The 23,434-nt window shown below is 44.2% G+C and overlaps 1 protein-coding gene across 1 annotated transcript in view; it reads left to right on the plus strand.

The window, feature by feature from the left end:
- Window positions 1–533: 533 nt before the first annotated feature.
- EPPK1 (epiplakin 1) overlaps window positions 534–23,434 on the plus strand; it is a 38,378-nt gene continuing 15,477 nt past the window's right edge. The window contains exons 1-2 of the mRNA XM_072410597.1: window positions 534–563; window positions 6,094–6,192. The gene's annotated coding sequence lies outside the window, so the exon portion shown is untranslated. The remainder of the gene's footprint in view (window positions 564–6,093; window positions 6,193–23,434) is intronic.

The following is a 23,434-nucleotide window of genomic DNA, read 5'->3' on the forward strand; positions in this document are numbered from 1 at the left end:
GATCTAAACATTGACCTAGCCCCTCCCCTTGCCCCAGGAGCTAGCAATCTATACATGGATCTACCCCTTTCCCTTGACCCAGGAGCTAGCAATCTATACAGGTACCTACCCCTCCCCTTGCCCCAGGAGCTAGCAATCTATACAGGTACCTACCCCTTTCCCTTGCCCCAGGAGCTAGCAATCTATACATGGATCTACCCCTTCGCCTTGCCCCAGGAGCTAGCAATTTATACATGGACCTAGCCCCTCCCCTTGCCCCAGGAGCTAGCAATCTATACATGGATCTACCCCTTTCCCTTGCCCCAGGAGCTAGCAATCTATACATGGATCTACCCCTTCCCCTTGCCCAGGAGCTAGCACTCACACTTCCCCCGGCGGACGCCGATCGTCTATTCTCGGGATTTGTCTGCACCGACCGATCATTATTCATGAGGCGACAGGCACACCTCCCTCGGGCAGATCGGAGTCACCCCTGGGAGGGGCAGGGGAGGGAGCGGAATCCCTTAAATCCAACGTGCGGAGAGGAGGCGGACTGCAGAGGGAACTGCAAGGAGAACCAACAGGTGAGTGCGAGACTGTGCAGCGAGAGGAGCGAGACTACTGACCACCCTGTGTGTGCCTGGGGATACCCACCTCTAATTTATACCCAGGGCTACCCACCCCCTAATATATACCCAGGGCTACCCCCCCCCTAATATATACCGAGGACTACCCACATCCTAAAATGTGCCCAGGACTACCCACCCCCTAATATATACCCAGGACTACCCACCCCCTAATATATACCCAGGCCCACCCCCTAATATATACCCAGGGCTACCCACCCCCCTAATCTATGTCAATGACTACCCACCCCCTATTGAATGCCCCTAAATACCTCCCCTACTAACCATCTAATTTGTACCTGCCTACCTTTCTAATGTGTGTGCCCAGTACCGTCCACCCCTCTAACCAATCTAGTTTGTGTGTGCTCAATACTATTGATCCCCAATATGTGTGCCCAGTACAACTTACTACCCACCCAAATTTGTGTGCTAAGAACTACCCACCTGACAACCCTGCTAATGTGTGTGCCCTACACTACCCATCCTGCCACAGTGTCTAATCTGTGTCCCCCTCCCCATACCCAATATACTGCTTGTGCCCTCTACCCAGTAACCTCTCCAATGCCCTCTCAGCCGCAAAATTTTAGTTCTGCCACTGTATCTGCCCTATGCATCTCCTATGTGCCCACCTGTGTGATTGTGCCCCCTCTGCCCCTCCTGTGCCGGGTGTTATGTCATTGTGTTCTCAGTGTTTGGTTTGGCCACCTCCAGGTGATTGCACTGTGTATTATGCGGTGTATTATATTGTGTGTATTGCGCTGTTATTAAATATTGTGCAGTCAGGTTTTGTTCTGTTGTGTACACAGCGATGGATGAGTAATAACTGTAACTGTCACCTGACCAGAGATCCATCTATCTGCATTGGGATTGTGTTATAAAACACATATGGGGGGGGGCACTGTCACATCTCAGTGTAAAAGTTTACAAACTTTAGAAGAGTGGAAAGATGTAGTGCTGTGATGGCATGTGTGCTGTTGTGTGTCTTTGTGCATTTTGTCTGTGTGCTGTCTGATACTATGAGTCTGTGTTCTGCATTCTGTCTGTGTGCTGCTATCAGTGTGCAGTTGTCTGTTTTTGTGCATTCTGTCTGTGTGCACCATGCTGTGTGCTCTTTGTAATACTATCAGTCTGTGTCCTGCATTCTGTCTGTGTGCTGCTTTGTATCTGTGTACTTTTTTCTGTGATCTGTTCACTCCTGTGTAAGCGGTCTGTCTGTATTCTGCATTCTGAGTGCTGCTATCAGTGTGCAGTTGTCTGACTTTGTGCATTCTGTCTGTGTGCTGCTTTGTGAGTGCTGCTGTCAATGTGTTGCTGGCTTTTGGTGTGTTTCTCTCAATGTGTTGTCTTTGTGCATTTTGTCTGTGTGTTGCATTGTGTGTCCTGCTGGTCTATGTGTGATGCTGTCAGTGCGCTGTTGTCTGTATTTGTGCATTCTGTCTGTGTGCTGCTCCTGCAGTGTTATCATGCAAAGCTGTAGTTTTCTTTTATTATTAGAATTTATTTACTGTTAGAATTGATCAATCTACCAATGATGGAATTTTGCAGCTGTGTGGGTCTCATCAGAGGTTGTGTGCCCAAGTACCAGCAGTGCCAGTGGGTGGCTTTGTTCCTTTCACGGATTGCTATGTATGGTTTGTGGTAGGAGGCTTTGCTACACCTCTGTGCTGCTGATCTCCCGGCCTCTTTGCAGCCACATTTTGTCTACATTCACCACAACATTGGCTGCATGGCATTCCTCAGTGAGGTTTACCCGATCGTGACAAAAGTGGACCATACTTGTGGAATGTGTGATTAAAACTGTGTAACAGGAAGTGTCTGTCCTAATGGCAGGATCAGCAGAAATTATTTTATTGAAAGCTGCAGATTTACAAAGTTTGAAATATTTTGTATGTTTTGGTTTTAGATACAAATCTGTTTATAAATGTTTTCACTCAACTTTCACCCAAAACGTTTACATTGGATTAAAATAGAAAAATGTACGAATGAGGCACAAACCTTTCCAATTGAATCCAATTTTAGGTTAATATTGGGTAAAAACAGTGAATCTTGTGTGAAAACATTTACGAATAGACCCCAGTGTTAAGAAATCCTTGTTAGGAAAAACAAAATAATCTAGAAGAATAATGCAAACATACCTGTGCCATGTTCAGTGTCACCATTCCTGTCTGTAAGCTGGCCATCCAATGTGCCCGCCCCCAAGGAGCCTGGATCATGTGATGATATCACAGGTGCCTGTGTCCTAAGCCACGCCCCCTTACAATCTTTGATTGACAGATGGGCACGCATGCCATTCATCAATGCTATTGATTTGTAGAATCTACCTGGAATAGGTGATTTGGAGCCCAGAAGGTATAAGTGGCCCCCTATTATAGTAGATGGTTTGCTTTATCTTGGAGCTGAGTTTCTAATTTTATTATTTGCCCATCCTGTCCCACAAAGGGTTAATAATTACGTAGCTTGGAGGTTCCATTCTTTGGCACACTCCTCCGCACTCACATCACTTTTCTTCCAGACAGCTGAATGCAGCGCTGCGCCTGTGCCAATCCACTACACAGACGGTTGGTTGGTTCATGTATGTGGCGGTTAAATGCAAAGAACTGGCTGTGCTGTCCCATATTTCATGTAACTACTTGGAAAGGCTTCCTTACGGTATCTGTAATATTATCAGACTACACCATCATTACTGATCGGAGAGAGCCCCAAGGCCTAAATAGCGGCACTAACATTACTTTCATTGCTATCAGTGAGATCGCATGTCTACAGCTCTGGACTGGACTGACTGGTTCCTGAATTCTGCAGAAATCTCTGCATTCCTGCAGGACAGGGACAATACTTCTGAAAGGGTTTTCTTTATCCTGCAGGAATTCCAGAGGCGATATCTGACACTGCCAATGGACAATAGCATGAACAAAAATGCAGAAAAAAACATTTGGGGCAAAACAAGCCATCAGATGCCTGCATTCATTTTCCAGAACTGATTTGGAAAAATAACAGCAGAAATGTATTGGCTATTGTGCTGTGATATCAACCAGATTACAGCAACCAATAGGAGTCCTTGCTGCAGCTCCTAAATTATTAGTACTGAACCCTGATTGGTCAGCATAGAAAAGTTCTTACACTCATTATAGAAAGATTGTATCAGCTGGGCCCACCGTGTCCCATCACCCCATTGGCTCTCCCTCCATGTTGGTAATGTGGATAGCAGACATTATTTTCAGTCTTTCCAGTTAGGTGAAAGTTTAAATATGTCCCCAAAATTAAGCTATGACCCTGTGTATGGGGGAAGAAGGGGTCCCCATCACCCTGAACCTCCCAATTCTTGGATGATGCCACGCCCCCTCGGACCCTCAAAAATGAATAGGCAAAGAATGATTGGTTAAACCACCAAGTGCTTCCCAGAGTAAGGCTGCAGGTGAACAACAAGATAGTACCCCCGGCATGCACAGAGGCAGTTTATCTTTATAAACAATAGAAGCGAGCGCTCGTCCCAGGAGCTGACCGTCTATTGTCATCTGAATAGCTGAGCTGGGAGGATTCTTCCCGTGTCACAGATTGGCAGTGATTGTGCTGTCATTCAGCCGGCCTCGCCCTCCACCCTGCGGCAGATTCATTCAGGCTGACACATTGTATAAACTTCAGCTGGGCAGGTCTGGGCCTTCCTGCCCTGTATTTCAGGTTTGGCTGGTGGGCTCTGAGCCCCCACCAGTGCCTGCACCGGGGTCTGTAGGTCTTACATATAAGTGGCCGCACCTGAAACCTCAGACCGGCCTCTCCTGTAATACCGGCTGTAGGATCAGGTCCTGGATAGATCCCCCCGGGCCAGACTCTCACAAGTAGGGAAATTAACAGAATTGAGTCACCAAAGATTGCATGACAGTCTTGAATGTTGGGTCTTCTTATCTAACCTTCTCAACTGACCATCCATGACCTTCTCCACTGGTCGCTAATAAAGGGGAACCTTCTCCACTGACTATCCATGTAAGAGGGATCTTCTCCACAGGGTGGAACCTTTTCCATTATTGCAAGGGGGACTGACCACATATGCAAGGAATCATTTTCCACTGACTACTAATATAGGGTAACTTTCTCCACTGACCAACATTGTAAGGGGGGACTTCTACATGAACCACCTAAGAAAGGGATGAGCTTCTCCAAAAAACCACTAAAACAGGTTGACCTTCTCCACTGGACACCAATGTATAGAGGACCTTTTCCAATGACCACCAATATAAGGGGACCTTCTTCATTGGTCCCCAGTGGGGTCCTCTTTACAGACCACCAATGAAAAAGGAGACCTTTTTTACTGTCTACCAGTGAAAGGGGGACTTTCTCCACAGATCACTAATGTATACCGGGCCCTTTCCACTAACTACTTAATATAAGGAGGACCTTTTCCATTGACCATGGATCTTCTCCCCTGACCGCCAATGTGAGGGGGATCTTCTCCCCTGACCGCCAATGTGAGAGGGGTCTTCTCCCCTGACCGCCAATGTGAGGCGGATTGTCTCCTCAGACCACCAAGGTGAGGGGGATCTTCTCCACTTTGTAAGGGAGATCTTCACACTGGCCGTTATTATAAGGCGACCTTTCCCACTGTTCACTAATGTAATCGAAACCTTCCCCATTATTGCAAGGGGGACGCTCTCCATTGACCACCATGTGAGGGGGCCCTTCTCCTCTGGCCACCAATGTAAGAGGACCCTTCTCACTGTCCTGAGTTCATAGACAGAGATGACCCGTCATTCAGGATAGGTCTTTTCACCTCTCATCCTCTGGAAGGGGTCGGCCAGAAGGTGCCCATAGCCGTCCCCATCCCTCATTACCTTGGCATCCCTTTCAGCTCATCGGCGTGTGCAGGGAGCGCTGCAGGAATCCACCCAAAAGCATCTTCTGTTTGTCTTTAGGACTCTTAGTAACCACAAAACAATCCGACCGTCTTATGTGAGATTTCTCTGCCGACACCATGTGACGTCTCCGCCCATCATAAAGATTTCTAATATCAACATGCAGAGAATACTTAATATCCAGAGGGCTTTTCCTGCATCCGAATTCCTGTGTGCAGTGATATCATTACCATTACATCACATACAGCCCACACAGAACATACAAACTCCATGCAGATATTGTCCTGGCCAGGACCCCAGTGCTAGAGTCTACAGATGGGATGGGGTTACTCCTGCTTTATATCATGGGGTGGGTATGGATTTATTAAGGATTCAAAAGACCAGATTTCAAGGCTTTGAATAAGTGAGCCCATCCACAAATGATAGTTCAGTTCTAGGTGGAGTGGCTGTATATATTGCGTCTCCTCTGATTGGTTCCAGTGACGTTTCCAGTTTTTGTATCGTTCTGGCACCACCATTCTCCAGTTGTGGTTTCTGGCGTACTCTCAGTGACAGGCTGAGTAATTAATTATGAATTAGTAATAGAATGTCATTGGCTGTGCGATAAATTCCTCTCATTGACTAATTACTTTCCCACTTCAAAGTTCCTGACAGGACCGGACTCCACCCGGCTCTTCACTGTGCCAACAGCGCTCTGCCTCATCCAGCCTCATTGACGGGAGCCGCCATCCACCACGGGTCAGGTAATGTCACCTCTCTATTTATATCTAATGTGTTGATGATGTTTTGGGTGTTCCCGGGGCCCCAAGGGGATTCCCAGATCTGCCACATTCCCTAATGTGACTGGGGGGGCAGAACAGTTGTACCAGTTTATAATTTATGGTGGAGAAATGACAGGGTAGATAGGGCGGTTAGACAGCTGGGCAGGTGACACTGGAAACAATTTAGCTTCCTGTGTCACCTCGAGTCATTTGTGGCAAACTGATCATCCTGGCCATAGGGTGAAAAGCCAGACTGGCCATACAGAGTTGGGCATTCTCCTGTTTCAGCTCGGCATGGAACTGTTTGCCTGGAGCTCCTCCATTAAGCTGGAGAGAGATTCAAAATACATTTGCGGGGTTGGTTTTACCTGCCAGAGGTTTTCTAATTCGGTTCAACGAGTCTTGTGATTGTGACAGCACCGTGTGCTCCTCAATTACCGAGCTCAGCCTGGTCCGGGAACCCCAACATGCTGATTGGACAGAGATAGAGAAGCAGCTCACTGATGAGTGTCTTTCTGCTTGCTCTAAGACACACCCCCAGCATGCTGATTGGAGAATGATAAAGAGGCAGCTCACTGATGAGTGTCTTTCTGCTTGCTCTAAGACACACCCCCAGCATGCTGATTGGAGAATGATAACCAGGCAGCTCACTGATGAGTGTCTTTCTGCTTGCTCTAAGACACACCCCCAGCATGCTGATTGGAGAATGATAAAGAAGAGGAAGATTACTTATGAGCCATCTCTCTGCTCTCTTCTCCTATCAGCACAGAAAAATATGATTGGCTCGCATTGCTACCCCTGGACAGGAGTCCAATATAAATACAGATTCAGGTTCTCGTACTAGCTGCACATATATTACACGGATGGATAACATAACAGAAAGGTGAGGGAGTGTCATTGTTAGCGATCTGTCTGGGAAAACATAATTAATAGCGCAGGCAACGGGTGTGGTGCATCATAATTGATCCCGTTCCAACTGTGAAGTCAGCGGGAAGAGATCTGCAGTTCATGCACCCTGAGTATCGCTATGATGATGTCATAGATTGTAATACCCTATAGGAAGTTGTGGCAAAGCTGGGTGTAACAGGTCATGTGACCAGCCGAGTGACCACTGTTTGGGGAAGACATTTGCGTTGTCAGTCCCTATAGATGATCTCTTGTGCTTCATGTGTGAAGACGTCCATTGCGTCTGATGGTGCCCCAGCAGCACCCACCCTTCTTCCCTTCACCCCATTCCCAGGTAGGTTGGATCATGTAACTCACTTATCTTCCATAATGACAACTCTAGTTACTTATGATTGGCTGCTCAGCGCGTCACATGGGGGAGCATTCATTTGTAAGTCACGGCTGGGATCTCACGCAGGGTTTACCTTATATCCTCCCAGCAGGGAGTGAAGTGAAGCATGTGCAGCTGCAGGAATACCAATTAAAGAGGACCTGTCACTTCACATAACTTATATATATTAGAATGAAGTTCAGAACTTTCTCCATAATCCTAGATATTTAAAGTGCACCTGTCATGGAGCCTGGTACAATGACATGTGACTCACAATGATATCAGTACTTAGTATCAGCTTGTTACAAAACATTATAAAGTACCCGGTGTACAGGGGAGTCACCCGGCACTGAGTCACCTTTCCTCAGAAATTCCAGCAGTGGCAGGACATTGGCGCTGGCATGGATGTTGGCAGGTAGGGATGATGTAGGTGTTGGCAGCAGGGCGATGGCGAGTCTGAGCTCATCCCTCTCGCACATGGCGTCTCTGTCTGGAGTTTATGTCGATTTCAGGTGAGGTGTTCCTTCCTGTAAAGGTCAGAATTCTTCAGAGGGCTCATTAGCTGCAGATTTGCTGTTCTGCGGCTGCCAGCAATGCAGCAGAAGGCGCCATGGAAATGGAGGTCACATTTTGCTGCATTTGTTGCAACGCACCCAGAGGGTGACATTTTCCATGTGGCATGGGGGAGCTCATTGGTGGGAATTGTTTTAGGCACAATGGGGCGCTGTACAAATGCTAAATGGGGGCCCCTAATGCTCAGCATTCCAGCTCCTTGCACCCCCTGCGGTTCCATTAGTTATGGCCATGGAGAAGGTGGGGGACACCAAACATCAGGGATGATGTCCTGTAATGCCCCGCATTCCCTTGCTTCCCTGAAAGCCTTTCTATTCTGCCATTCGGGGCCCCCAAATGCTTAGCATTCCCGCTCCCTGCACCCCCCGCTCTTCCATTAATTCTGGCAATGGGGAAAGTGGGTGCCCTTAGCAATTTCCCAGTTTGCCCTGTACTAAAACTGGCCCTGTTCATTGGTATCACCTGTATCACTGTCCTGGGTTCATCAAGGCTGTGTCTGCATGGAGTTCGTTTGAATTTCTTCCGAGATATTGGTTTGCGGTCTCCAGTGCCGGCACCCTGCTGGTGGTTGGCACCGGGTGGATGGTTGGCTGGTTATCGGGCTGTGTTTATAGCTCTGTGTTGATGTTGGCAGGTGGAGGCGGCTGCCGAGTTTGTAATTTGCTCTCATTATTATTATTGCTGTGTGTAAATATGGCAGACAAAGGGCAAGGGGAGTGGACCGGTGGGGGAGCATCAAGGAGGGAATTAGGGAATTCACCTATACTCATTGTCTGGGGCTTTGGAAATATTTGGTGTCTCCATTTCTTCCGTCTTTCATATGTTTGTCACCGGCTTCAGCCAGAATGGAGTTCTTCTGGTTCTGAATATAGATGGGAAGGGTGGGACGGTGGGGGGGGTAGGGGTAGGGGTGAGATGCCCTGTTGGGTTTTTATGGACATGTGACCTGCGGCCCTAGGTTAATACAAGAAGCCAAACGCCCTTCACATATCACAAGGTACAACGACCGTGAGATCTCTGTTATCCCGGAGCTTAGTACATAAGCCGGCAGATCCAACGCCAGCCTTGTGTAACTCCCTGCCAATCCCACTGCTCCTCCACTAATATGAGTTATGATTTAGATGAAAAATTCCACCATTGATCAATTGTGTAAGAGAGTGGAGGGGCTCATCCAAAAATGACCCCTTAGCAATGGGGCTTCTTGTGGCCCTGGGCCCTTTGTGGGCTGCTATGATGGTTTTGTGCCCTGACATTTTTTTTTTCCAATTGTTATAGTATTTACTAATATTATTATTATTACTAATAAACAGGATTTTTATAAGGCCAACATATTACACAGAGCTGTACATTAAATAGGGGTTGCAAATCACAGACAGATACAGACAGTGACACAGGAGGAGGAGAGGAGGACCCTGCCTTGAAGAGCTTACAATCTAAGAGGTGGGGGAAGTATCAGACAATAGGAGGGGGATATGGAATGTTGGGTGAGTAGTGAGGGTTTAGGGGACAGAAGAAGATGGGTAGGTGACGTTGAAGCGCTGGGTTTTGAGTGCTCAGGGCAGCCCTAGAGAAGTCTTGAAGCCAGGCTTGTGAAGAGATTATGAGGGAGGAAGTCGTTACTAGGTTATTGGAGGAGCGAAGAGAGCAGCTGGAGGGTAATTTTTCAATCAGGTCAAAAAAGTAGGCAGCAGAAGAGGAATGGTGGGAAGGCTGTGTATGGGGTAGGTGGTTCTTTCAATTACATTTATTAATAACATTTAATATCTTTAATTTACGTGACCTGCTCTGATCTGGATGTTCAGTCGCATGTTCGGTGCTGTTTGGCAGTTGGTGTGATCTCATACTGTGTCAGCCACATCCCCCGTGAACTTTGGTTTTTGTCTTAAATTTTTATCTTTTAAATATTTCATACTGATTGATGATGAAATTGTTCCTGAAATATTTTCTAGGAAATTGAAACTGATATCTCCACCCATCCCTGGGGTCAAATCTGTAGATTTCACACCTTTTGGCTATGAATAGATATTGTGAAATGGCTGGAACCTTACCTGGTGTTGTATAGGGGGCAATGGTGAAAAAATAGGTTCTCCCTAAACAATTAGGAAGTATTAGGGACGGGGGTATAGGAGGGGTTAAGGGGTATTATGGAGGACAGGTGTACTAAGGAAGGGGTATGGGTATTAGGGTGAAGGGTATAATGGTGGGGGATGGGGGTGTTACAGGAGGAGTAGGTTTGTTTGAGTAGGAAATAGGGGTAATTGGTATATTAAGGAGGTAGGGGTTTTATTATTGGTATTAATATTCATAAACAGTATTTATTTAGCTCCAACATATTACACAGCGCTGTACATTAAATAGGGGTTGCAAATGACAGACATATACAGAAAGTGACACAGGAGGAGGAGAGGACCCTGCCCCGAAGAGCTTACAATCTAGGAGGTGGGGGAAGTATCCCACAATAGTAAGGGGGATATGGAATGGTGGGAAGTAGTGAGGGTTTAGGAGACAGAAGAAGACGGGTAGGTGAGGTTAAAGCGTTGGGTTTTGAGTTCTCTTTTAAATTAGCAGAAAGTAGGAGCAAGCCGAATAGGATGAGAAAGGCCATTCCAGAGAATCGGGGCGGCTCTAGAAAAGTTTTGGAGCTGTGCGTGTGAGGAGGTTATGAGTGAGGAAGTCATTGGAAGAGCAAGGAGAGCAGCTGGGGGGTATTAGGAAAGGGGTATGGGTATTAGGGAAGGAGATAGGGGTATTATGATAGAGGATATGAGTATTAGGCATAAAGTGGGGTTAGAGAGGGGTGTAGGGGTATTTCTGAGTGGAAAGGAATATAGGAATCTTACAGAGAAGGATAGGTGTATCATTAAAGGGGTATTGTGGAAGGCATGTGAGGGAAGGGAACAGGAGATTTAGGGATGGATTAGGGGTATTAGAGAACTATTAGGGAACATTGTAGGGGTATTATGTGAGTATCAGTAGGGGTATCACTGAGGGTGTACGGGTTTGAGGGAGGTATTATGGCTAGAGATGAAGTATATAATGGAGGGGTATGGGTATTAGGGAAGGAGTTAGGGGTATATTGATGGAAGATAGGAGTATTAAGGTTGTTAAAGAGGGGCATAGGCATGTTACAGAGGGGGATAGGTGTATTAGGGAAGTGATTGGAGGTATTATGATGGGGGTTCAGAGTATTAACGATGGAATTGGGTTGTTAGTTAGGAGTATAGGGGTATTACTGGGGGGAGCAGGTGTATTAGGAGGGAAATAATGATGAGGGATGGGATTACAGGGATTTTGGCTTGAGATGGGTTAGGGTTTTTAGGGAAGGAAGTAGGGCTATTACAGAGGAGGATAGGTAGATTGGAAAAAAAGTAGTATTATGGAAAAGTTTGGGGTGTTGTGAAAGGGTATAGGGGTATTACAGGGTTTAGGGTATTAGAGAGTGATGTAGGGATATTAAGGTGAAGTGTAGGTATATTAGGGTGGAGGTATTAGGGAAAAGGAAATATGGGTATTAGGGAAAGGAATGGGGAGTATTAAGGATGGGGTAATATTATTGTAAGGGGGCTAGGGGGTATTATGGAGGAAAATGGGTGTATCAGGGAGTGGTAGAGGTTTATTAGAATAGGTTAAGAAATATTAGGGAAAGGGTTTGGGAGTATCATGATGGGGGAGGTGATATTTGGGATGGGGTAGGGCTATTAGAGTGGGGTACAGAGGTATTAAAGTGTAGTGTAAGTATATTTGGGTGGAGGTATTAGGGAAGGGGTTGGGGAGTATTAGGAATGGGGTTAGATTATTACAGAGTGGCAAAGGGGTATTGTGGAGGAGGATAGATATTTAGAGAGGGGGTAGAGTTTTTATAGAAGGATAGGGATATTATGGGAAGGGATAGTAGGATAGAAGGGAAATGATAGTAGGATGGGGGTTGGAGTATTAGGGATGGGGTAGGGTATTGGAAAGAGGCAAAGGATATGGAAGAGGAGAGTATGTATATATAAGGGCAGGGATATGGGGTATTAGAGAAAGAAATAAGGGTATTAGGGAAAGGGGTCATGGTATTAAAGTAAAAGGTACCTGTCTATCTAACACAGATCTCAGGGCATGCCAGTTCCAAGTCATGTGACCTGATGTTGCAATGGTGGCACCTTGAGGCACTGATGTAATGCAGTGTGAGTTAGGACTGATGTCAGCTCATATAATACATTTCCATGTTACCTGGAATCTGGGCAGCGCACATCTCCTATTCCCACCCGCTTCTGGCATGACAACATCATGATAATTGCAGTATTACAGAACATGTCAGTCTATAAATACTTCACAATGTGCTATTATTTGTTACATGTACAGACTGGGCACAGACACATCACAGCTGGCGGGATTTAAAGGGAAAAAAAACTTTTTACTCTTCTGAAGATGCGCTGATCTTTGCTGCACATGATGCGCCATTTCATCGCTACAATGGATATTCTGTATCCCGGCCATAATGAATCTGTCCAGGTCATTGCTGCATGGAATAATCCAGTATCATTGCTACAACAATTATGGCAGGATCATCGCCAAAGTTATTATCTCAGTATAATTGCAGCAGTAAATGTTCCAGTAAACATTTAACCCCATCGGGTGGAGATCCCCGTTGGAGTATAACTAAAGCCGACTTTTTTTTTTTTTAACTTTTGCATTTACTTGTTAGTAATACGAAAGTTGTGCAATGTTGTCAATGTGCCCAAGTGAGAGAAGAGTCGCCGGGTCATCAATCACTCCACATTCCTGAATGTCTGCAATGAGCCTATTATTGCAGCAATGAATAATCTGCTATCGTCAAACACGATCCTATCACTGGCACAGCAAGTGTCTCAGTATCATTGATACCCACACATGAATATTTTATTATTACACAGTATTTATATAGCTCAGACATATTATGCAGTCCAAGGTCAACTTTTTGTGGGTGGTAGCTAATTAACCCAAGGTGGCTCAGTGGTTAGCAGTCTGTCCTTTGCAGCGCTGGGTCCCAGGTTCGAATCTCGTCCAGGACACTATCTGCATGGAGTTTGCAGGTTCTCCCTGTCTACATTCCAAAGACATGAAATTTTGGGGGGGTTTTTGGCTTCCCCCCAAAATTGACCTTAGACTATAATAATGACATGACACATTAGATCGTGAGCCACATTGAGGGACAGCTAATGACATGACTATGGACTTTGTACAGCATTGCAAAATATGATGGCGCTATATAAATACTGTGTAATAAAAACACGAGGACAACCTGCAAACTCCATGTAGATAATGTCCTGGCTGTGATTCCATATCTGGGACCCAGCACTGCAAAGGCCGGAGTGCTAACCACTGAGCCATCATGCTGTCCATATAAATTGATACAGTAAACGTGCTCCTATCATTGCCGCAGTAAATATTGCAGCATAGTTTCTGCAGTGAATATTCTATGATTATTGCCACAGTGAATATTCCATTTTCATTGCCACGGTGAATATTCTATGATTATTGCCGCTGTGAATATTGCGGTATCTTTGCTTCTATTCTGATACCTTAGTCACAAAAAATTTTCCACTTTCACTGTCCCAGTGAATATTCTGCTGTCACATGAAATATTTCACTATCCTTTATATAATATTTCAATATCATTGCTACAATATAGGTTCTGGAATCATTGCACCAGTAAATATTCGGCATCCCCCCCACATTGAATATTCTGGAATCATTGTTGCAATAACAATGCTGCATTATTGTCACACTAATATTCTGGTATCATAGCTATATATTGCCATATCCTGTGTCATTGCTGCAGTGTATATTGTGGTATCATTGCACTCATTTATATTTTGGAATATTCCAGTATCATAAACAACTTTTCGGGTATCATTGCTGCAATAAAAATTTTCATATCATTGCCATCACGAATGAGATAAAACAACATGTGAGCTGATCCTGTTGGCTCCGGCCATTGTTGCGTGGGATGCAGTTATTGCAGTTTTATCCCACTTTACATACTAAGGGGTCTATTTATAAAGCTATGGAGCAGACATTCACCAAAACATTGACTGGTGCAGGATCACTCCCTTCCATTAAAAAAACATGGACCTGGAAGATTCTCTACTAGATTTGATGCTTTATAAACAAACCTAAAATGTAATGCAATGGATTTAAGCTGCAAATATCCCCATCTCCAGAGTCATGTTATTAGGAATACTGCTCACCCAGAATCTCTTTTGGTGCATTAAGATTACTAATGATGAATTTCCCAGTGCAGCAAACCTAAGCTGACCCATCATTTGGGAATTTGTGTGGCCTGAGACTGTAGCAGCCAGAGACAATGATCATTTTGGGGGAATACTTATGGGAAATCATGTACACAAATTACATATTGTTACGTTATGTTATTATTTCACAAAGAGGACATTGTGGGATTGGAGAGAATGCAATGAAGGGCAACTAAACTAATAAAAGGAATGGAGGAGCTCAGTTATGAGGAGAGATTAGCTGAACTGAATCTATTCTCCCTTGAGAAGAGACGTATAAGGGGGGATATATAAATAAATAAATAGTCCATATAGAGAACTCTCTTCCCCATTATTCACTGTAAGATCATTACAAAGCACAAGGGGGCGCTCTTTGCGTTTGGAGGAAAAGAAGTTTATTCTCCGGATAAGGAAGGGATTCTTCACTGTAAGGTCTGTGAAAATGTGGAATCGCCTCCCTCAGGAAGAAGTTTCAGCAAGTTCTATAGATTGCTAAAAAAACTGGATGATTTCTAGAAGCACAGAATATAACTGGGTATTAAGGCTTTAAAGTAAAGATAAGAGAGACTGCTGATCCAGGGAACATCTGATTGCCTTATGGAATCAGGAAGGAATTTTTTTCCCCTGTTGGGAGCAAATTGTACCGGGGTTTTTTTTGCCTTCCTCTGGATCAACTATGTCTTATAGGGTTTTATATCTGAGATATGTTTATTTCCCTAGTGGGTGAACTTGATGTTTTTTTTCAACTTGACTTGTTATGTAACTATGGTGGTTCCAGGGAAAAAAGATATCAGTGGCAATTATATCAAATAGATTGATTAGCAGGCGTATGGAAGTGGCACACAGAGGGAGACCTGCAGGCCAAAGCATTGGAGCAAAAGCCGAGGTATTGCTTTTTTTTCTTAATTTTGCATCTTATTTAAGTGTCTCAACTTTAGTAACACAAAGGTTGTGCACTTTAACACTATTTCCAGCATTCCACTTTATTGGTGAAATATTTGGCAGATTTTTGACAATATTCCCAGTAAACTTGCAGTCTATTTAAAGGGGCCCTCTGTATAAAAAACAGCTGTCTGATCAATGACTATAGTAGCCGTTTTCTGCATTCCCTTTCTGGTTTTTCCTCTATTGAGCCATAGAGGGTTAAGTAGTCTATGTAGATTTTGTTTTCCAGAATTTTTTTCGAACACCAACCAATCTAATGCAGTGCAACGCTTTAACATAATTTAACTTAATTTGCATAGGCTACCAACACACTACAACATCAATCATACCTGCACCATTATTGTTAATGCAGCACACCACAATGCAGATTCATTCCCTTAGGGTCATGAGATGTCAGTGAATGACATGCACCAAACAATACTCTAACATGTGCATGGTGCATGCATTGCAGTAATGCACTTAGTAATGTGCACAGATGTGAAATGACCTTTTAACTTTTTGCCTAAGCCAGCTTTATGTTTATCCAGAGCAAATTTCAATTCATTGTGGTCACCTCAGATGTTTTTGATGTACCGTACTAAGGTGCATCAGAATGCATTACTCCAGGACATGCACCTTGCTGCATTTAGATGCCATTCATTTAGACATCAGTAACATACCACAACACAGGAAATGCACCGTTGTGTTGTGCAGTGGTGGTAAGATTGAATGGGTTGCTGTGATGCTATTCAGGTAAATGCATGACATACACACATGCACTATAGCTTGCACGGGTGTGATGGTGCACTAGGATTGACTCTGAACTACTGGTTGTCATTTAAGGCATCGACTACTCTTTTGGTAAAATATTACTTTCCAACCATTACTGACCTTGTTAGTGCCACCTTCCCCCTCTCTGGCCCAACATACTGGTCCCCTTGTGTCCATGCTTGGTTGGGCTGGGGCTGCTAGGCAGGTCCCAGCATGCTCTGCTCCTGCCGCCATAGCTCGGCAGGGTGCGGCCTGTCACTAAGGCTTTTTATAATTTTTGCAACTGATGTGGAATTTAACAGAAGGGTGATGTTTGTATTGGAGCTGAGCTTTTATACCTTCGGAGACCACCCAGGTCTGATATAGGTAAGCTATGATACTGGCCTGGTATGTGGTCCCTTCTGGGCTTGTCATCTTACCCACCCCCCCCCCACCCCCCCCACAACCTTCCCAGGGCAAATAATTATACATTTCACAGAAAAATTGATTATTTGTGGGCACATTGCCAACAGAATTGTATTGTGCAAAATACTCTATCATCTGAGGGTATTGTATGTGGTCTCATCGGTCTGCAGCTATTTTATGGAATCCAATCAATCTTCAACCATTAAATGAGGTCTGATTGGTGTGCAGCCATTGTATGAGGTCTGATCAGTCTGGGGGTATTTTATGAGGTCTGATCGATCTGCAGACATTGTATGAAGTCTGATCAAGCTGAGAGTATTGTATTGGGTCTAATTGGTTTGCAGCTATTTTATGAAGCCTAATCAATCTGCAGCCATTGTATGAAGTCTGATCAGTCTGGGGGTATTGTATGAGGTCTGATCGATCTGCAGACATTGTATGAAGTCTGATCAAACTGAGAGTATTGTATTGGGTCTAATTGGTTTGCAGCTATTTTATGAAGCCTAATCAATCTGCAGCCATTGTATGAAGTCTGATCAGTCTGGGGGTATTGTATGAGGTCTGATCGATCTGCAGACATTGTATGAAGTCTGATCCAACTGAGGGTATTGTATGAGGTCTGATCGGTTTGCAGCTATTTTATGAAGCCTAATCAATCTGCAACCATTAAATGAGGTCTAATTGGTGTGCAGCCATTGTATGAGGTCTGATCAATCTGAGGGTATTGTAAAAGGCCTGATCAATCTGCAGACACTGTATGAGGTCTGATCAGTCTGCAGCCAATGTATGAGGTTTGATTAACCTGAAGGTATTGTATGAGGTCTGATCAACCTGCATCTGTTGTAAGGTTTGATGAATCTGAAGGTGTTACATCGGGTCTGATCAGTCTTCAGACATTGTATGAGGTTTGACCAATCTGAAGGTATTGTGTGAGGTCTGATCAACCTGTAGCCATTGTAAAATTTCTGATTAATCTGCAGAGAATGTATGAGGTCTGATCAGTCCACAGGCAATTTTTGAGGTTAGATCAATCTGAAGGTATTGTATGAGGTTTGAGCTGCAGACATTGTATGTGGTCTGATCAACCTGCAGTCATTGTATGAGGTTTGATCAACCTAAATGTATTGTATGAGGTCTAATTGATCAGAGGACACTGTATTACAATCTGATCTATCTGCACCCATTGCATAAAGTAGAGTTTTGCTGCAAAAGTTCTTGTTACCTGCAACCCTCTGCAGCTGAAACAAGAGGAAGCCCATTCGAAAGATCTATTGTGATGGCAGCCATATAGAGACCTCCTGTGGTCACACTTCTAATTTTTCTGTATTTTCCGTTCAATCAGAGCACATAACAATATCTGACTGTCAATTAGGATCTCTGTACAGCAGAACTCAGACTGAGCGCTGTACACAAATCGCTGTTTAGTTCTATAGAGAGGGGAGTTAGGAGGACAAGCAAGCAGCACCCCACTGTGCTTTCCTCCATTGATATGCATAGTGCTTGTTCTCTATCATCATTCATTGAACCACTTCAGGCGACTGCTGTACACATGTCAGATTCTCACAGGAGATGAGTTCATCTTAAATGTCTGTACACAGCCTTAGTCTCAGGACAGGGTGGACAGAAATATAAATCCGCATTGTTCAGTAACTGACATGGTACATTATTTTGCACGCATTGGATGAGAGCCAGGATTCTGTATTGCCAGGAGGAGCTTTGTGTGTCTCAATATGCTGCATCATTTTGTGTTGATACAAATATTTATCTTGCTGATAACAATGTAATATTTCTGGCATTTCCTCGTATGGCTGCTGCCTGGCGGCTGACTTCAGATGTTTTTGTACCACATAGTGCCCTAATGACACCTTTGTGTTCTCTGGAGAGGTCCAGGAAAGTCAGATCTGAGCCAGGAGCACATCTGTGCCACCTTGTTAGTGCCAGCTGGCTGTGACCACCATACAGGGTGAGGCTTTAATAGTATGGCAGTTATGTGGGTGTTGTCTCATGTGCTATCTGGGTAATTCATATGATGGATGCCTAGGAATGTCACTGGGTCACTAAAGAGGTGTTTACCTTCTGTGCAGAGTCAACAGCACCAACCTGCGCCAACTGGCAATAAAAGTGATCATTAACCCCTTCACTGCCTGGCGGCACCTTAGAGGCCTAACAAGTAACCCTTTACATGCTGGTATTAACAAATGCACCACCTCTCTGTGACCCTTTATTATCCACTTCTCACTGGATATATAAGATAAGGCATCAGCGTGCGGTATAACCAGGGACAGTCCGGCACTAAAAGGGTTATAAGTAATTCTGCAGCACAACTTTCTTTGTTTTTGCTATTTTGCCTTGATATGACCCAGCTCCTAATTTCTATCCGGGACTACAAATCAACAAGTGAGAACATGATGAGAACAAGTGAGAACAACCTGATGTGGAATTGCTGAAAGATTGGCCAAAGCAGAGAAAAGTGAAGCTTAATGTTTCTAAATGCAAAATCATTCAGTAATACAAAGTAATCCCCTGATAAAGTTTAATATTGATGGTAATTATTATATATAGGGATAGAATTGTGGGGTCCCCATCACTAGAAAGAGGAAGGAGGTCCTGATTCTAGTTAAAATGTACAGTTTGGAGGAAAGAAGGGATGGGGGAACATGTATGAAGATGGTCCAGATTAAGGGGTCACCGGCAGGAGGAAGGAGGTCTTGATTCACCGATATAGATGGAATTGTGGGGTCACCAGCAGGAGGAAGGAGGTGCTCATTCCCATATATAGATGGAATTGGGGGGTCACTATCACTAGCTGGGTCACCAGCAGGAGGAAGGAGGTCCTGATTCCTCTATATAGATAGAATTGTGGGGTCACCATCACTAGAGGGGTCACCAGGAGGAAGGAGGTCCTGATTCCTCCAAATAGGTAGAATTGTGGGGTCACTATCACTAGAGGAGTCATCGGCAGGAGGAAGGAGGTGCTGATTCCTCTATATAGATAGAATTGTGGGGTCACTATCACTGGAGAGGTCACCAGGAGGAAGGAGGTCCTGATTCCTCTAAATAGGTAGAATTGTGGGGTCACTATCACTAGAGGAGTCATCGGCAGGAGGAAAGAGGTGCTGATTCCTCTATATAGATAGAATTGTGGGGTCACCATTACTAGAGGGGTCACCAGTAGGAGGAAGGTGAGGTGGTCTTGATTCCTCTATTTAGATAGAATTGTGGGGTCACCGTCACTAGAGGGGTCATCCAGCAGGAGAAAGGAGGTCCTGATTCGCCTATATAGTTAAAATTGTGTGGCCACCATCACTAGAGGTGTCACCAATAGGAGGAAGGAAGTCCTGATTCCCCTATATAGATAGAATTGTGGGGTCACCAGCACTAGAGGGGTCACCGCCAGGAGGAAGGAAGTCCCGATTCCCTTATATAGAATTGTGGGGTCACCATCACTAGAGGGGTCACCAGCAGAAGGAAGGAGTTCCGTTTCCACCATATAGATCCTTAAATTAAATGAAATACCATGTCTAGGTCTGGATAGAGACTGCAGGAACTTAATGTGTAAAGCTTGGAGGAAGTAAGGGAAGGAAACATGGGTGAATAGGTCTTTGTAAAGCGCTACATGATGTTGACATTATATAAATACAAGATAATAATAATACTAATAAATAAAGGGTGTAAAAAGGATCGGGGCAGGACAGGACATGACCATGGATTAGGAGTGGAAAAGTTCTAAACTAACCCTAAAATAGAATTATTATTTTTGATTGGAAGGGTAGTAGATGGTTGGCATAGATTTCTTTTAGGCTGGATACAGCCTAGCCAGTATTTCAGTCCAGCCTAACACCCCCTTACTAATTTATTGTTGGATCCGGCCTAATTGAATTGTCGTGTTATCGCAAGTTCCCGCGATATCATTGAGTTTCCGCACAGTAACCCCAATTACTATGCAAAGAGCAGAAGCAGCGCGCTGCTACCAGTCTCCGGAAAGTTGACCTCAAACGTTGTGTCCTCAACCCTGAATGGCTTGACGAATTATTCTTTGACCAACGCGTCAACAAAGCCCTGTGTTTAGTGTGCAACAACACCAACAGCACTTTCAAGCGGTCGAATCTCAAGGGGCATTTCGATGCCAAGCACGTGCACAGGTGCAGAGATTACACCGCAGATGAGCAGAAGACTGAGGCTGCTTGCTTGCAATCACAGTTGGAAAAAACCTTTCCTTGGACACCATGTTTCTTCTGACCTATTGTGCCTTCTTGACCTCCTGAAATGGCCTAGTAGTCCTAAAAGTTTGCCGACCCCTGACTTAGAGGATGCATCATTTTGAGGAAACATTGTTGGTTTACATGATTGGTACCTTTAATATGTTACAATAAATTCATACTTGCATTAGATGAATATTAGAGTGCTGGTCTCATTTCTTTTGGGGTGAGTCCGGCACTTATGTACATGAATGAGTGTACATGGCTGACCCATTCCAGCATTTACCACTGTTACTACTGGATTAAATTTAGTTCCCATGAGCGTCAAAATAAATCCAGACATCTTGGTGTAGGCCGCTGTTGTCACCGTCTTGGTATCTATATAGTCCCATTCAAGGCACATAAAGCTTTGCTGCACAATACTCAAAGCCATTGCAGTTTGGCAAATATGATGTATCTGAAATGAGAGGATGGTGAAATTCTTCCTGCAACGTTTCATTTGTTTATATGAAAAGTAAGGTGTAGTGCAGCAATGCATTCCGGAAAGCCAGGCTTTTATTAAATGTAAATATCTGTTATCCTTAAATCACTTTCCCCAGCTGCTGGTGTACTGCAGGGAATAAATGTGTCACACCCAGAGCTTATCACACAGCTTATCACATGGTTGTGTCCTCAATAACTTTACATAAATAATTACTTTAGAGAGTCCAAGGAGAGGAGCTCTGAACCCAACAAGGGGCTCCACCCAGACCTAGGTTGGAAAGTTGAGGGATCTGTTCTTGTAATGTCCTTTAATACCATGATTTGGTCTCTCTGCCTCCCCAGTAAAATAAAGAAAACTTATTATTCTGAGTAGAATAGGCCATCCCGTGCCAGCATGGTGCAGAATAGGACCCTTGCCCTCTGTGGGGTGGCAATGGTCTCTCTGCAAAGGTTCAACACATCCCCTGCTGAATGTGACCTATGGCTTTAAATCAACAAATATTATGCTCTCATTATGAAGAATTCTTGCTTTATTTAGGGTGTGTCTGATCTCTGCAGAGAGACCACTACCTCAAGGGAGCAGGGGTCTTTCTCTTATGCATGCTTGCAGGGGACAGTGCTTTCAATTTAGCCTGTGGCTGCTTTTGAAAGTAAAGACAAAGCAAGACCGTAACAGTAAGCCTGAAAGATCTGTACAGATGCTAGAATTTTGTTGCTGGAGACTGTTCATGACTCTGTCCAGTAAAAATCTATTATCAGTAATGGTGTCACACAGTAATGGTGTCACAAGAAGAAGAAAAGAACACACACAGCACTGTTCTGTTTATTGGAGAGGGAAGAAAGCAAGTAACCAAACCACAGTGCTCGTCTCCAGTAATGCACAGAGGTCATTCCATCGACCTCCTGTTGTACACATGTGTAGGTAGCATAAGAGTTCAGTTGGTCTTTATAGTATAAATCAACAGTAGCAGTTCCCAAATCTCTCTTCTTTTTAAACTTGTACCGGTATTACTACCAAAGGAATGTCTGTCCTGCAGGAAAATAATGGCAGCAACACTCATTTAACAGTACTCAGACAGCACCACCCAGTGTTTGCATCTCAGTACTACATCTGACTCAGGAGATTTTCCTACACTGCAAAATTGAGTTTATTTACTAAGGTCAATTAGGAAGAATGGGGGCACTACTCTTACACTGCAGACCCACATGAATACAAGGATCTACTCACAGTGAAGTTGAACCCCTTATCTGGTAGCATCAATTACTTACATTTGGTGTGCACTTAGTTTAAGTCATAAGCAGTAAGCATCCAGATAATGCTGGTTTTATGCCTCCTGGTTCTTTGAGGTGCATTAAGAATGTGTTTGTTAACATTTTACTTACATTAGGTTTTTACATTTTTTTCATTCTAAAGCTAAGCTCTTTGCAAAAATATTTTGTACTCTCACAGTGGGCTTCTCTTTGCAATCCAATGGCCCCCTTTTCCACTGACCACCAAAAAAAAGGTCCTTCTCCCATTTACTTCCAACCCAATGGGCCAATTTCCTACTGATCACCATTGTGCAGAGGTTTTTTTCCCACTGAATGCCAATCTAATGAGCTGTTCAATTCCATTCTTCTACTAACCTAATGGCACCTTCTTCTACTGACCACCAGTGTTAGGAGGTCCTTCTCTCTATCTAATGGCACCTTCTTCTACTGAGCACCAATCTAAAGAGGTTCTAATCCCTTCCAAACTAATAGGCCCTTCTTTCACAGACCACTAATGTAAGGAGGTCCTTCTCCTACTAACCACCAGTCTATTGGCACCTTCTTCGTATTGACCACCAATGTACGGTGGACCTTCTTCCACGTATCGCCAAACTAATGGGCCCTGCTTCCATATATATCCAACATAAGGACATTCTTTTGACACTGACTGACAACCTGATAGGCCCTTTTTCCATGGACCACTAATGCAAGGAGGCGTTTCTCCCACTAACCACCAATCTAATGGTCCCTTTTTCTACACTGTTCAATTATGGGTATGGAAGACCTTCTCCATTGTGGTAGTGTCAAGCCAATCAATAGGTCTCGTTGTTACACTACTAGAAAGGAGTTAGAGGATTCCTAATAAAGTAGGTCAAGGGGGCCTGTTTTGAAAAACCACTGATCATCAAATTAAGGGGGTTCTTCTCCCATTGATTGCCAACCTAACAGGACTTTCTTCTACTGACCACTAATTAAGGAGGTCCTTCTCCCACTAACAACCAATCTAATTGCACCTCTATTAACCACCAGTGTAAGGAGGTTCTTCTCCCACTGATTTCCAGCCTAATGGGCCCTTCTTCCATTGA

Source organism: Pyxicephalus adspersus, chromosome 5, assembly GCF_032062135.1.
Source record: "Pyxicephalus adspersus chromosome 5, UCB_Pads_2.0, whole genome shotgun sequence".
In the NCBI taxonomy this organism is placed as follows: Eukaryota; Metazoa; Chordata; class Amphibia; order Anura; family Pyxicephalidae; genus Pyxicephalus; species Pyxicephalus adspersus.